At 38.5% G+C, this 14880-nt stretch overlaps 1 pseudogene; it reads right to left on the bottom strand.

Annotated features, from left to right (window-relative positions):
• Positions 1–234: 234 nt before the first annotated feature.
• LOC116169140 lies at positions 235–6860 on the bottom strand (annotated as a pseudogene).
• Positions 6861–14880: the final 8020 nt, after the last annotated feature.

The following is a 14880-nucleotide window of genomic DNA, read 5'->3' as shown; positions in this document are numbered from 1 at the left end:
CACCTCGCACTAACACATATTTGCAACACATAATCCCATGTATATACAAGGCACATCCAAAATGTATATTTATAGAATATCCATACTGGACATAAAATACATATGTCTATAATGAATATACATAGTATATACATAAGATGTACAGAATATTCCCTGTACATTATGGATTTAAAATGTATATACTTTAGATATCGAATGCTATGTGGGTATAATCTCAAGAACATCCAAGGTCAATGACGTCATTGTTATGTAGTGTCCAATTCCATTTTCTCGGTTATTCAAGAACAATGAACCCATTTCTGTGGTGTCAGGTTATATTTTCAATGTCGAAGGGCGTAGTGTCTAATTACATTCTGGAGGTAATCCAAGGGCAATGACCTAATTTTTTGTTTTGCGCCACTCGACCTCACAAGGGCATTGCTGGACTGCCGAATTTGGAGATTTCATTCCGACTATTTGGATAAGCATAAGTAACCGCCATTATTTAAATGAGTTGCAGTGAATCCGCTCGATTGAGCTGGGCCTTGTCTCAAAAGAAGCGCTCAAAATAACATCCTTACATGGCACGCCTCTTGCGCACTCCTTGTTCCCTGCGTCTCCACTCTCAGATATCGTCACGCTGGTAAAGCGTCGCGCGGGCAGCGTCTCGAAGTTCGCCGACTTTTCCGCTTCGTCATGATTTTAGGCAGCTCCTCGCGCGTCGCGGGAACATGCCGCCGAGCCGATCCTCGAACTCGATCAGATGCCGTTTGAGCCACGCGTACCGCTTGTCGATCTTGTCGAGCCACGCGGTGTCCTCAGTTTCGTTAAGGAGATGCATGTACTCCTGCAATTGAAGATTGATGAACCACTTGAGCAGGTCGGGTTTCACTTTCGGCTCGAGCGCCGAGACCACAAGACAAGCGGACGCCAGCTGCTTATTGTGTATGAAACTTTTCGCGTTCGCACCGGAGAACGCCTCCTTGAAATCGCGAGTGATCTGCTGCGCCAAATCTTGGTGGATCGACTTGACCTGGTCACTTAGACTCTTGATTTGCGGAATGTCCGTGTAGTTTTCGAAGTGGGTCATCACTTCGCTTATTGCTTGTAGAGGTAGCGCTATTTCGCCGTACTGTCGTTTTTCTGTAAGCGATTTAAGCGTATCCACTCCCCCCGCCAGTATATGAAGGTGGTTCAGTGTGGTAATCGCCAAAGTTAAATTTCGTTTCGCACAATCGAGCTGTTTGATATCGTGCGTGATTTCTCGTACCATCTCCTCAGACTTCTCCGCTCGTCCCTTTATGTCCTTGATTTGCACGAATAGCTCACTGATAACCCGCTGCGCCTCGTCGAGAGCCTGTCGGCCGTCCTGGCTGCCCTCGAACGACTGTGCTCATTTCGTCGTCGATCGCCTGAATCTTCTCCTCCATTCGACTGACAGTTTCTTCAATATTTGAGAGTGACTGCTCTGTCGGAAATAAGCTATTAATGTAGTCGATTGTGTTGAAAGTGGGCTGACCATGAGGATCGTTACTCGGTAGAATCTACAACGCAACAATCAATCAAAGTTCGTTGATGTCCACAGTTACTTCTTCAATGGTTGTTTGGACGTCGATTAGAAAATTAAAAAGCAAGTCATTTGCGTCGTCCAACGCGTTTTCATCGTCAATTATTGTTAAATCCTTTTAATAACAAATTTACCACCCAATTCCAGATACATCTCGATTTGGTTTTACCATCGAAGAAGTGCAAAACGAAGATAACGACAATAGTAGAAGGTGACGAGAATTCTCAGCAAGAAGCAACGAAAACGGCTCGAGAAAGTCGTCGAGAAGAAGAAGAGGAAGACAGGCGTAAGTCGTCGCGCGGGCAGCTCGTTGGGTTGCGATATATTTGCCTTCACCAGAAGTATCTGTGGTTAAAGTTTCAACAAAATATATTAATAAATAAGGAAGTTGACATTGCGCGCTCTGCGCATGCGCAGTTTAATTGTGAAGATTTTCCTTGGCTCTGGTGGTAGGGCTATACGCTACCGAATGCAAAAAGAACGAACTAAATATCTTGAAAACTGTAGGAGTAGTTAAGGCCTCGGACAGACCGGACTGACAGAGAAAGTGGCTGCAACAGCGCACCCAACTTCGTTGGAAAATGCGCTAGAAAGAGAGGGCGAAATCGGACGGTGACGAGCGGCCCTTTAAGATTAACAGTATCGCCGGATCAAAACGTAAACGTATATTTCTCGCTCGAGAGGCACAGAGGGACGATCCCAATGCCATCGGGTTCGAATCCTCGGGCTCGGATTCTGAGAGTAGCGACGAGTCCTTGAAAAAAGTGAAAGTAGATGAAGTACTGCTTGAGGCAGAGGTCGTGAACGGTACAAATGCTCCGATCGAAGATCAGGCAGGTAAGGCACCTTTAATGGTTCAGAAGAGGTGCCGCTTAAAGAAGCTAAGGTGGTGGAACGTAAGCCGGCAGCATTCGTGCCGGTCAATCGTTGGCGGTTATACAAAATGCAAGACTGAAACTGCCTATACTCGCAGAGGAACAGGAAATTATGGAGCAGATCAATCAGAACTGTTTCGTGGTGCTTGCGGGTGAAACTGGTAAGCATTTATTAAAGGGATAAGATAAACAATTTTTGCGTATTTTGTATGAAAATCCGTCTGTCTGTCGGAAGGTTTAGGATCTCAGCACTGAGACAATGTAGAAAATTGAAAAATTGAGGATGTAGCAGGATTGAAGAGTTGAGGGGACATTTGAATTTTCTATTTTATGGCTCTTGAGGCGAAGTGATTCCCTTTTGTAAAACGGTTGATACCATGTGAACACGAGCACAATTTATAACATGTAGAGCGCGAACTTCACTAATAATTACTTCAGCGTCGATGTGGGAACTGAACTTAAACACGCTTCTATTTAAGCAAACGGAAAGTTTCTAGAAAGTTCACGAGATCTCGAAAATTCCTGCATACCTGCCAAGTCTGCAAATCACATATCTTGCAAAGAACGCATTACGTCTTCTTTTGTTTCTTATCCTCGGTGACTTATCTTTTACGGCGCATCGATGGCGGCTGTTGGCGCCCCGGCCTCTGGGGTAGGTACTGACTATAATAGAAACAATCATTTCAAATTAAAGTTGATACTATTGTTCTTATTCGTTCTTCTGCATTTCGTATAAAAAGAGAGAGATAAAATTATGTTAGAAAAATACAATAAAATGAATTTCTTATGGGAATACGAGATGCAAGTAGGTAATCAATTTAAGGAGTCGTCCTTCAGTTTTTCTTTCATTATTTACTAAAATGAACAAAATACATGATATTCAAGCAATTTGTTTCCTAAATTTAGCAGTAAACAAACCTCTACAGAGGAGTCCCTTTGATAACGGTAGGTACTGTTTCGACCCACTTGAACCACGCGTATCTGATAATCTCTTTTTCTATTTCGGTGTCACAATGATGATTTTCTACGTTTTAAATAAATATGTGTAGGTATCAAATGATAAGGTACAAAGTCGTATTTTCACCATTTATATCAAAACACTAATGGCCACCCTCTTCGTGGTACATGCTGTGAACGCAGATGAGTACCTACTTTCTTACACCAACCTTTTTTAAGGTAACCCAAAACGCTCCAACATTTCCGCACTGACATGTTAATAATAATGGATTATTTTTTCTGAATTTCTGAAAAGAACCCCGGTAAACCTTTGAGGGATTTTCTGAACACATCTTCGGCAAGATTTGTGCTGTGTCAGCGAGAGAAGTTCATCTGACTTTTGACGGATAGTTGCTCCTTCCATGAAGGATGCAGAATATGATCGTTGGGATCAAAATAAGGACAGCATACAATCCTACTCAATTTCTGGTCCCCAGTCAGAAGCAGCCTGCAAATTTCATAAAAGCACTTCGCAATGATAGTTTCAAAGCCTCTCTTATAGATTACACTTATACCGATCAGGGACAAAAAAGACCTATTGTCCTTTACTTGGCAGGAAAGTTGTGTTTGCCACATCTATAAGGTGCTACGAGTATAAATTTGTGGCAAGGGAAGATGTGGTAAAACCTGAATTGTGCTGCAGCCACTAAGAGGCAGATTCTCGAATCATTTACCATCTTGGTAAACTACCAACAAGTAGCGAAGTCATTAGGTATTAGCCCTTCCGATATGGATATTGCTGTTATTGCTTTGGGAAATGTAAGTAAAATTGACGCTACCATCTAGATATAGATGGAGGTATGTCTCTTTTCCAATAACACACAGAAATTCATAAATCTTCGGAAGATTTTCTTGAATTTGGGTGTTGATGTGCGTAACGCGTTACCGGGTTGCGTATTGCCAATGTATTGTACAGCACAGAGCAGTCCTTTTCTGCAGTGCTCAATGCTTTGGCGATGGTATACGCAATAGGTAGTCTGCCAATCCATCCTTCGCTACAGATCACACTATAATGACGTTACCTACTTAATGATAGAGTGTACAACGATTCGTCCTGCAGGAAGATCTTCCTGTAGTACTTTTGTACAGAGTCGAGGGTCCTGCTAGCAGGACGACCTTCTCTTAGTGAGACTGTCCTGCCAGCAGGTCGATGATCTGCTTCTGGCAGTACCACGTACATATCTGGAGCTAGCGTAAACCAGGATGTGAATTACGGAACAACAGTTGGGCATTTTTATTTACCAGAAGCGTCTTTATTAAAACAATACAGATCAGGAACTAAAGTATTTATTTGACTTATTAATTTAGCATTTGTGAACATATGATAAATGCATTTAACAAAATTAACAAAATAGGAACACTAAAAGTATTTTCAAGCCGGAATTCCATGTTGTATATGGTAAGTAAAACAATTTCTACCAGTAGTAGGAGAACACATAACAGCACGAACACCGCAAGAATTGCACCTGTAACTAGCTTTCTGTTGAACATTTCGAACCCTACTGCAAATAATGCATTTTCTCTGGACTCTCTTACGATCATCTTCGCTACTTAGTGCAATCAATGTATGTTCCCCAGGTAACCATCGTTGTTCTTGTTCCAGTGGTGCGTTTCCTAACCCTTGTAGAGGAGCGCGAGTTTTGTTTGCAGCATCACTCCATGTATTATTTATTAGTTGTAAGGATAACGCTTCTGTAAAATCAGAATGCTTCTTTGTCATATCTCTATTAAAATATTTAAAAGCTAAAAATGCATTTGCCTCTATTATTCCAAACAAACTGGCAAACATGCGATGATACCATTTTTGAGTGTTCCAGACAACTTCGAGCGCCAGTCCACTTTGTCGAATATGGTTATGAATGTCAACTGCCGGAGCTCCATCAAAATATTCTACGACAAGTTGATTTCTTGGCACTTCCTTTATGATCTGGTTACCGTCATGACCTGTTCGTTTCTTTTTTGCCGGTTCTGCGTTCAAAGTCGTACCACAACTTCCAATAAATGTATGTACTTTTTTGTCTCTCCAAGCTACGCATATTAAGTTTACACCTGGATCAACCGTTGCAGTAGCCACTGCAAAAGAACCCCTCTCGTTTGGACATCGTTCCTTAGCTGATGCTAAAGGATAATTTTTGGTTGCTGTTTTAACTATACCAAGAAAATACAAGCCTCTATTATGTAGTTCCTTGGCAGTTTTTACAGAACCGAACCAAGAATCTCCAACCACGATTCTGCCGGAACCATGCCAAGGGCGCGTCAACCGTAGTGTTGTTGCAGTACCTGCTCCCAACTCCTTCTGCCAATCCTTTTGCTGCATAGCTTCTCTACCTTCATTTATTTCAATGTTGATCATTATACCTGATAGAACGTCCGCAACTGTTTTGCACTCACAGCCTACACCTTTTGGCTTTCGCTGTATTTTTATCACAGCAGGCATACCATCAATTTCATTATGGAGCCCTTTTCCGTACCACGCGAACATGGATTCGTCGACTGTAATTTTATATCCAGGAGTAAAAATATCATTCCATTTTGATGTAGTCATGTTGAAGAAGGAACGAACTTGATACCACTTATCTTCTTCATTATTAGTGGGCATTGCGAAGGCTATACTATTTATTACCTCTTCAAAACGATGCAAACCAATACCGAATCTTTGACCGAATGCGGGTGCCGGAAATAAACCTGCTTCTGTAGACCAATAATCACGTCTGGTGTGCAAAATATTTGTTGTCATTGCGTACATAATTCCAATTACTTTATAAAATTCTCCTTTCGAAATAACTTTACGGCCTTCCCTGAGGTTCGAGTTAGTGCATTCGAGAATTAAATCAATATCTTCAGAAGGAAAGAAGGCCATCCAATAATCAATTTCTTTCAAATTTTGTGTACTACGAAAGTTTAGCTGGGGTTTGTACCGAGCATCTTTGAATGCGTTTACTGTTATAGATTGTCCAAAAGTCCATGTTGTGTCATGAACTTTCACTTGATTATTGTTTTCTCTGGTGTTTTGCAAATTAATATTCGGATTTTCATCATCGGACTCTTCACTACACGAACTACTAGTATCGTTTGATGACGAACTCGCCACATCGCTAACATCGTCCGTAGCTATATTATATACATTGTTAGTAATAGTGTCAATATTGTCAGTATTTATATAATTACCTTCATTAGGTGATGTAAACTGCGTTTTATAAGCAGAAACTGGATCATCTATTTGAAGAGAACTGCAATTAATTTTTGTTACTCGCCCGTCTATTTCCCACTTGACCGACACGACATCGCGGTTGTTAATAAAGGTTTTTGTAATAACACCGTAACATTTAGCCGTATTCCAATCTTCCCCAAACATAGACACACTCCAGGAATTGTCAAATTTTCCATCAAACACAGTCGCTGGTACGGAAACACGCACACCGACCTCCATTATTACACGTTAACTAATTAGAAATTCATAAATTCATAAAACACGAACGAATTGTCGGATTGACTTCGGATTTTTTTTGCCAGAATCGTTATTTTACAAGCTTTCCAACGGTAGGACTAGGTGTCCTGCTGGCAGGATGTAAGGTACTCATATTAAACATTTTAGCGCGTCCTCAAATGCGTCAATTCGGTCCTGCCGGCAGGCCGCTGTACGTTCTATCATTAAACGTTTCAGAGCGTCGAGACGTCGATAAGAAATGAGGTCGAACGGAGAGTTAACCTAGTAACCGTAAAGGTATTTCAATACATTCTACATATTTATGTCAGTTTTCAAAGGTTTCCCCCTTACAGTGAGAGTTTAATTAAATTTTCAGATTGAGACAACATAAAGAGCTTGTAATTTCATTGGGCATTGGTGTCTTTAATACTTACATATCCTTTAACACTTTTAAAAGCTCTCAAAAACTCACAAAAGATCTTAAAGAAGTACTCTAAAAGTTTCCACGGCTCTTGGCGGGCCTTTCAGCCACTAAAAGATCCTTAGAATCTCTTACAGATCCTTGAAAATGGAGATTTATATAGTTACTTTAGTCTTAGACGGTTTTTAGACTAGACCATATTTCAAAAAATGCAACACCCACGGGCATTTATTTGTTGATAACATGACTTAACTTAAGTTAGATATGCTGGTTCCAAAAAAAACACTCCAAACAACTCGAATTCCGGCGTTTAAGGGGTCAAAACTAGTTTTCCAAGTTTTTCCAATGTTGCTGAATGAGCTATAAAGTCTTTATTGTACCAATATTATGGTACACACATAAAAAAGCACGTTGTCTACTTGCTGGTAGACGGACCGGATATGAGCGCTTGTCAACCGCGAAGGAATGGCAAAAAATTGATGCTTACAATACTTCTGCAATGACTTCCAAGAGAATGTGCATAATATTTAAAGCATTAACACCAGCCACTTACTTGGCAATCAGCTTAAGAAATTATTAGAAGAACCTACTATCACTCTTGATAACGAATTCTACGGGTGCGAAATATCCAGGCGCGAATTGTCCGGGCGCGAATTGTCCGGGAGCGAATTATCCGGGCGCGAATTATCCGAGCGTGAATTGTCCGGGACCAAGTTACAATCCAGCGGTGTTTTCTAACTACACAAAGCCCGAATCTTCATCATGACTAAGAGTTTGACATTTATTAACGTTAAAATGAAGAAAAAATGGTGTTAATATGGCTATGCACTTGGCTTATTTAGAAATCGGTTTTTCACTCATATTTTAGTTGTTCAACCTGGACAGACTTGTTTTGGATTCTATAGATTAGATTCTATTCTTTCAAGAGAAACATTTTGGAAAATTGTTTGGGGGTGTTTTGATGGCACCAGATCGGTACCATCCCGAGAGAAAGAATAAATGACAGAATAGGGATTTGAAATGATTGTGACCCAGACCATGACTAGACTGTTAGAATCTACTCTAATTCTTACACTGGGGAAGTACAGGAGCTCATCTTGTAATTTTAGTTAGACCATCGTGATTGATGATAAAATAAACGCGATGAGTAGATTATCAAAAACTAAAAGCCTTAATTATATAGATGAAGAAAAATTGAGTATAATTCACATGGCGTGTGTTGGGAATAGTGAGCAAATCGAAATATAATTTTTGGAAAGTAATTTTTCGTGCTTTGGTTCGCACCTGACAAAAAATGGAGCGCTTTTAATCCGGCGAAAAAAAGGTTAGAAACGATTTATATGTTTAGTAATTGTATCATTGTGGCGGAATAAATTATTGAAACTAAGTTTATTGGAACGGAAAATTTTAACCCTAATGGTGAGAGATGTTTCACGTTGTTATGTCATCCATTGTTTACGCGTTTTTTAACTGTTGCTCTGCTCGCTACGTGCTCGTGTCACATCTTGAACGGAATCACATTTATAAGAGAAGTTGAGATTACGTTACAAATAGACCTGTCTAGCACCATCATTGTTTTGCATTGATGGTACCCATTATTTCACTCGGATATTTTTAGCCGGTCTACCGTAAGTAATGGACTTCTAAGTCATAAAAATATTTTTGAGTAATGATGATTGTGATCTGATAAGTGCATGACATCAGCGAGATGGGATTCCTGCACGCAGAACGTTTGTACCAGGTACAACTCGATGATTATGTTCACAATCGAAAACTTTGATTGCTTAATGTAGATTCTACTACTAGGTATTTAATATTCATAAGAATTTTATTTATGCGCTGAAACGGCATCGTGTGCCAATGCCAACGAACCAACCTATGCGTTGTTCAGTTCAAATAGGTACGAAATGCATTGTTGGCTTTGTACATTTAATTTGATTAATGGTTCTCCCGGGCAACATCAATATTTTGTTTACGTGTATTCTCTCCCCATTAACAGGGCATGAGCTTCAATTTCAAATTCCATCTCTCCCTCTACTTAATTTCATTAAAATTATATCGTCGTTTGTAATTAGTACACCTTTGTTTCTGTTCTAAATAATTAAATGCTATTAACTATTTGCATGTCAGCGATGTATGAATGAAATTACTATACGGCCACAACCTCTGAACTAAGTTATCTCAATCTATTGTTTTCGGCAGTCGCCTGCTAAAATTTGTATGCCATAGTCCACCGCGATTCCCAAATAAGATAAACACGTGTCCTTTACCATGCGTGTACTCGTACATTTTCAGTTTCCATGCAATAATATCGTAAGTTTCCTAAAAACTTCATACTTCTCATTAATTATCGCTTATTTGACAAAGTTTTATAGTCACGTAGGAGGTTTCGTCCAATCGATATTTATAAAAAGTCAAGTGGGCAACTATCAAATTAATGTTTATTGACAATTCAGAAACGAATTTATATTCAAACGACATGTTAGAAAATGTTTTAATTAATTTTGTCGTATAATTTTTTTGTGTATGACCAAAACTGTGAACGTGCCATCGACAGAATATGTCGAAAACTCTTCCATTTTACCTCAACCTATCATTTAATCGCTATCGAAAAAATATATTTGTAAATTCTTTGTAAAAAAATTTTAAAATTGCGTTTTTGTTCACTCTACCTGTTTTTATTTTATATGTTTATAATTTCAAGTGAACAGTTGACTAAATTCTGGGAGAGGCGACGACGCCAGGCATATGTGTCGACCCGCGTAGCTCAAATGAGCTTACGTTAGGAGCTCTAACATTGGCTACAAGGGTCCTGGGTTCGAATCCCAGGTAAGGCATGGCTGTTTGTGATTGTATAGTGGGTTGAGTGGGAAGAGTAGCAAATTGCTAACACTCCACCCACTATAAAATAAAGGCAATACAATAAAAAATATGTCAAAGTTTCAAGTTTCTAGGATTCAGCGGAGACTACATACTATTCTAACATACATATATGCATATATCAAGAACTATTTAAATTGACGGAGTGGCCTTTGAAACACCGATTACAAACTCAAAATTTTATAAATGAGAGGTTAACTTCACACGCGCGTAAAATTTAAACGCCTAATTTCAACAAACCTGAAGCTGCAAGTAACAAACTTGATGATGTAAATTTCAAGTTGCGGCGTTTGATGCATAAAGTTAGTAAATGTGTCGGTCCATCCCTCGGTGAGGTGAGGGGGTTAAAATTGAGCGTTATCATATAACATTTCAATCTTTTCGGAATTACACATACATATTATATGATATAATAGAATTTATGACTCAAAGTATAGCGTTGAAATTTATTTTCAAATACGACCGCCAATTCTTGCCAACTGGTAGGAGATAAAATATCGAAAAAGGTGAATTGGTGAACTAAATACTAATGGCTAGTATTGAGGATGGGTGGACAAATTGGGAATATAAGGGAAGGTGAATTGTTTATGATACAAACTTGTCGATCATTTACTGTTTGCTGTTAGAAATTAATTTTATTATAATCCTCAAATGCTTAATTTTTTGACAAAAATGTGCAAAGTTTCTGCAACTTTATTACATGTAGGTATATAAAATGTCGTCAAACAAAGTTATATCTGAGGCAATTGAATTTACAAAAAAAAGTTTAAAACTCAAATTCAGTTTGCGGTATTTTTAACGGAATTTCACTTTTTTTATCTCGACTCTATTTATATCGCTCGTGCTGCTGTACAGTCATTTGTAAATTATTGAAATACGCATTAGCAATATAGTTACGTGCAAATTTACCTACTGGAAGCAATATCGATTGACAGGACTAACGCGAGAGTGCCCCGACCATATTGTATCACCTGCCTGGTAGTTTACCGTTAGAAATCTTAGAGAAGGATCATTTTACCGTAGAGGTAGCGAACGTGGACAACAATAAAACCGAACATTACGTGAAATATCTCTCGAACAGATCGGAATTCATTCTTCGCTTCCTGGATTTACTTACGGGCTTCTCTTAATTAGATGCCGTTCGATCGCGATAGATATTTGCTACGGCGTTTTCGATTATGAAAGAATCCGTTAAAAGACAAACGAGACGGGTTTATTAACTTTTTTCTCTCTTACGATATCACTAACCTACAATATTATGGAGTAGCGTGTTTTATTCAGTCGAAATGCAATTAACATTCCAACTTTTGTTGTGTAATTTCAACATCGGACCAGTTTGATGAATGAATTGAATATAAAGCCTCTTATATTAAATAATCCTTATCAACGCCTATGCAAATCGACATGATGTGACATTTCTAGGGATTGATTATGGAACGCGAGAAAATGGCGTGTCGCAGGGATCAAGATTGCGGCCGCTTCTTTTTATCCTACGTTTCGAAGATATAAAAACATGACACGTGCATAGTTTGTAGTTCAATTGTCAAAGTTTGTAATTAGCCAACGTAATTTATTTCGCAACCGGACATGAAAAATTGCCCTTGCAGTGGTTCGTTAACCCTCGCGCCAATTTTGCATATAAGTAACGCGATAAAACCGCAGCCTCGTCCAATTCCTAATGGAGAAGAAAAACTTCACAACACCGCGTCCATCATAAATTTAGTTTGACATCGTAGATAGTAGGTATATTCTAAATTAATTGTTTCATAAAATGCGCGTAAGTAGACAATGGGAGTGGATTTTAATTTTGATTATGCTAAGCGCGTTCCACATTTTTTCGCTTATTAACCAATTTTCCCTTTCAATTTTTATGATACCAGCACCGTGTGTGTCAGACGTTAGATTAATATCTCTACGGGCACTCTGTAAAAAAACCTATAAACTCTGACATAATAATTATTATACTGATCATGATGCTGTGGATATTTCTATCAAAATACAAGAAAAGGTCATCGTCTATCGCACGTCAAACGGTTCCCTAAAAAAACTCTTGCCGCTTACGTATCAGAATTTATTGGCAACGAAAGCTGGTAATAAGCACTTGCAATGCATCCGCCAATTTTTTTTTGCCACTTTAATTACAAATTGGAGGGTTCGCTGTAAATCTTTTATCATCCTTGTTAAGGTAAGCGTTAATTATTTATTGTCTGAGTGCCACAATCGCTTGGTACCGCGAAAAATCTCATCGCCTCGGTTCGGCAAAGAATCTGCGCATCCTATTTGTGGTTGTTGCCCGAAGGCAATATCAATTTAATTGGTAATTTCTTGGAAACTGAACTGCGTCCAACTAACAGTACAGAGGAGGTGATTGTAAATAAATTGCTCAACATCTTTTAATTGAATTTTATTGCCAATTTAATTAAAACCAACTGATTGGCAATTAGTGGCGTTAGGTGAGAGATTTGATGATTTCGATCTTCATTGGCTGAAAGCGGATTTTTTTTGTTACAATATATATGTCGTAGTCTTTTAGTGAAATCAGTCATTTCACGAAACGCCTAGTCCGAAGCCTAGTCATTTAGTGAAACGCTGAAAATTTGTACGTGTGGGGTATTTTTCCTTCCGCTTCTAGATCGATAAGGGATACCATTTATCGATCTCGAATGGGAAGGGAATCCAATCGCTTGGTCCTGGAAAGTACACTGTGCACAGTTTCATATAAATGGCTAGGCGTTTCGTGAAATGACTGATTTCATTAAAAGACTACGACATATATATATATATATATATATATATATATATATATATATATGTTTCAATTGAGTCATTATTTATTCGTTTGCTAAATTGCTAAATTAATCGTTTCGACCAGCATCAAGTTTTTTACAGTTCTGTGTTCAGTTACCCGTAGAATTTTGCATCGTTATTTAAGAATGTTGAAATGTCAACGCTGTGCCTAGAGTTCCGAAAAATTCAACGGTCACTTCTGGTATTTAATGTCTGTTATTTTTAGCGCCTTTTCCAAAGAAAATTGGTGAGCTATTGCAGCCAGTTTCTCTGTCCGTCCGTCTGTCCGAGGCTTTAACTATTCTTAGAGTTTAAAATATATTTAGTTCGTTCTTTTTTAATTCAGAGATTAAAGTTTACGCATGCACAAATGGCGCAGTGCCAATTTTCTTAGTTATTGAGATATTTCTTAGTTTAACTAAAGAGGCTTCTAGTAAAAGCACACATATCGCATAATGTGAACACCAGGGACCTATAACAAAAGCCCTAAAGTCCTACAATTGTGTGAATATATTTTACACTCTTAGCTCTTACACTTAGCGCTTTCATACCACAACTCATCTTGTAACTACCCGTACGGCACCAGTAATTACGGAAGAATTTCTACATATATACAGGTATAATAGGTACTTTAACATAAAATTAACACTAGTTTTAAGAACTATTGAATTGTTTGATAAAATTTAACCTAACCAGTGGTCGCCAATGATCTTGGAAACCGACGCGACCGTAAACTTAAAAATAAAAAAAAAAAATTTCTACATAATACATCTTAAACTCTGGGTAAATGCTCAGTGTTACGGCAATTTACGTACTGTGACCGCGTACGTATCTGTCCCCTATGTGGTCAAGCGACTCCTAACTATGAAGATCTGCCTAGAAACTTGAACGTTAAAGGTACTCCGCTTCGCGTCGTGCCATTAAACTAGTTGCGCGTGCTTTAAAGACTTGATTATACACTTGTATCTTAATATACTATTCTTTCTTCTTCTTTCCAAAAAATTCGCAATTCGCAAGTCTTGTATGAGTCTCTTTAAGGGACTTAAATAGTCTTCTAGAAGGTTTAGTTTAATGCCATTCAGATCTTTCGGTTCTCCCCTTGTTTTTAATACCTTTGTAGTTTTGTATACTTTGTAGTTAAATAGTTGCCATGATCATTTCTCATTAGTTCGGCCGAGCATAAACAACTTTGAAGTGCCTGCATCTGATATCTTTTAAGAACGTAAGTTAATTGACATATTCCTCGCAAAAAATATACAAACATTCGATAATTGAAGCACGACAATGAACCAGGAATCACGATACCTTTCATTTTTTCCAAGAAAAAACCAGTGAAACAATAAAGACTTTCGTGGTTTCTCGCAATAAAGAAAATTAAAATACGATTATACGGGACGTGTCTCCTCCTCACGCTAGCCGGGCGGGCTAAATTGAATATCATTATCTAATTTGTTTTTTTTCTTTTACGTTTTACAAGATTAGTATCTTGAGGTTATTAGGCGAAGCGGTCGAGTAGTTTACTGTTTACAGCAACAGGAAGACACGACACCGTCACGTACAGCTCGTCCGTGATTTACTTGTTCGAAAACATGGCAAAGGGGGAGTGTCATGCTACCGCGAAATAGGTTAAGTGATATTTATTTTCATTAAAATATTTTGTTCATAGTATGCGGCTAGATAGATATTATGCAATTATGTGACCGGAAAGTATTATGACATGCTTCATAAATTATATAATTGCGCTTTTGAAATTCAAATTCCTCCATCGGCCGAGAGAAACACACAATAAGGTCATGTTTTTAGCAAGTACACATAAAAACAAGCAACTTCAGCATTTTTTAGCATTGGAAATGCTTATGTTTTGTATGGGTATGAATTTACCAGGTTTGGCGAGTAGAAAAGAAGACAAGTGGTATCGCTCTAGTGTTGATTGTACCGTACTCGACTG

The sequence above is a fragment of the Photinus pyralis genome, unplaced genomic scaffold (assembly GCF_008802855.1).
Source record: "Photinus pyralis isolate 1611_PpyrPB1 unplaced genomic scaffold, Ppyr1.3 Ppyr1.4_LG4, whole genome shotgun sequence".
Taxonomy (NCBI): domain Eukaryota; kingdom Metazoa; phylum Arthropoda; class Insecta; order Coleoptera; family Lampyridae; genus Photinus; species Photinus pyralis.
This window is presented reverse-complemented; position numbering and strand designations above follow the sequence as displayed.